Here is a 2,569-nt window from a genome sequence, read left to right on the forward strand (position 1 = left end):
TCTAGAGCCTTGGGGAACTTAATCCTATCATCTCTGATCTCCTAAGAAAAAAAACTCCTTTACCCCAATTCTTCCCCTTTTAACACCCCTGTACTTGCAGTTAAGAAGCTCAATAGAACCTACTGCTTGATTCAAGATCCCCAGCTTCTTAACTCTGCAGTGGTTTCTCTTTACTCTGTCATGGCTAAACCTTACACACTTCTTTCCACTATCCCCTCAGGGACCTCTCATTTCTCAGTCCTGGAACTCAAGGATGCATTCTCTTCACTATTTCCTTCAACACCCAGTCACAAAACATGCGATTTTACCTTGACTGACCCTGACATCCACTTATCTACCCAACTCACGTGGACTGTCCTACCTCAGGGTCTCTGGGATAGTTTACACTTATTTGGCCAGGCCCTGGATTCTGATCTACTCTCTCTTTATCTCTCCCTGAATCTAAACTTATACAGTATGTAGATGACATTCTCCTCTGCAGTCCATCCCTACAAGTTATCAAACTCACACCTCTGCTTTTCTAAATTTTTGTCCTGCCAGTACTATAGAGTCTCACCAATTGTCCACCTCTCAGGTCACCTACTTGGGATGAACAATTACTCCAATCCACAAAGCCATTATATTAGATAGAAAATACCTAATCTAGTTTCTAGCAGTTTCCTCTTTTAAAGAGATTTTATCATTCCTGGATCCCTTCCTTCTCCCTCCTTGCCTACCCCTTTCCCTCCATGAACCCCTTTCAAGCCTACCACTAAGCCCTTTCAAAAGCTCCAACAGACCCTCCTTCAAGTCCCAATCTTACAAAGACCAGATCTAACCCATCCCTTCTCCATCTATGAAACAGAAAAAGAGGGATAAGACCTTGGGGTCCTAGGTCACCAACTGGGACCATCCTTTGCACCTGTAGGAAAGAAATTTGACCTGACCACCCAGGGATGGGAACCCTGAATATGTGCTTTAGCAGCTGCTGAGCTCCTCATTCATGAACCCAATAAACAAACTTTGGGGTCACCTATCACTATCTTCTCTTCATACAACCTGTATCAGCTCTTAGTGTATAAAGACTAGAAACTCTCCCTCTCAGGATTCTTTCTCTCCAGTTGGCACTAGTAAAAAAGATTCTACACTTACTTTCCAATCATGTCTCACTCCCCATCCCAGGCCTGCACTGAAACCTTAGAGGGACTATTGCCTCATCCCTCACACACACAAATGGGCACATTGCCTCAGGCCATCCATTTCTGGTACACCTATGGCAGTTCCTTTATACATAAAGAAGCCTGAAGATCTGGCTATGCCGTAATGTCAGATACTGGGGTAGTTGAGGCACAGGTCCTTCCTGCTCACATCACAAATCAACAAATAGCTCTTTCCATATCCTACTGTCCCATGCTGCCATCTAGAAAGAACATGGGTTACCTACAACAAAGGGGGGATCAATAACCAATGCAGACCAAATTATGGCCATGCTAAAAGCCTCCCATGTCCCCACAGCTGTAGTAATTTTCTATTGCCAGTCCCACCAGAACAACAGTTCCATAATCTCTAAGGAAAGTAACTAGACTGTTGAGGCAGTAGAGCTGTGGCCCTTGAAGACATAGGCTCATTACATCTACCACAGGACATCTGCCAACATTCATCAAATTCTGTCCTATCTACACCAGCTCTTTCATTCTAATGGCAAAGCCTTATTTCACTTTGTTAAAACCCACCTACAGCCTACCCATGAGGACTTACATTTCTTAAAGTCTATTATTGCCTCTTGTAAAATTTGTCAGATGTCAAATCCCAACTTCAGATATTGCAGCCTCCCTTTTCCTACCTACTAGGCTAGAGGTTACCTCCCTGGAACAGACTGGAAATTTAACTTTACCCATATGCCCACAGTCAAACATGCCAGGTACCTCCTGATCTTGATGGACATCTTCTCAGGGTGGGTAGATACTTTTCCCACCAACAACAAAAGGCTCAGACAGTCTCTGATCTTCTCCTCTGTGATATCCTCTCTTGACTTAGAATCCCAGCATCTCTCTAGACAGATAATGGTCCTGATTTCACCTCCAAAGTTTCCCAAACCCTATCTAAAGCCCTCAACATCCCTTGGTATTTTCATATCCTGTACTTCAGGAAAGATAGAATGGACTAACTGCTCCTTAAAAACACCCTTGTCAAACTGCCACAGGAACTTCACCTCAATTGGATAAAGCTCCTGCTGATGGCTCTTTTCGGGCTATGAGCTCTCCCCAAGTGACCCACTTCCATCTCACCTTTTTTTTTTAATTTTTAATATTTTTATTACATATTTTCCTCAATTACATTTCCAATGCTATCCCAAAAGTCCCCCATACCCTCCCCTCCCCTCCCCCACTTCCCTACCCACCCATTCCCATTTTTTTGGCCCTGGCACTCCCCTGTACTGGGGCATATAAAGTTTGTGTGTCCAATGGGCCTCTCTTTCCAGTGATGGCCGACTAGACCATCTTTTGATACATATGCAGCTAGAGTCAAGAGCTCTGGGGTACTGGTTCATAATGTTGTTCCACCTATAGGGTTGCAGATCCCTTTAGCT

This window comes from Mus caroli, chromosome 16, assembly GCF_900094665.2.
Source record: "Mus caroli chromosome 16, CAROLI_EIJ_v1.1, whole genome shotgun sequence".
Lineage (NCBI taxonomy): Eukaryota > Metazoa > Chordata > Mammalia > Rodentia > Muridae > Mus > Mus caroli.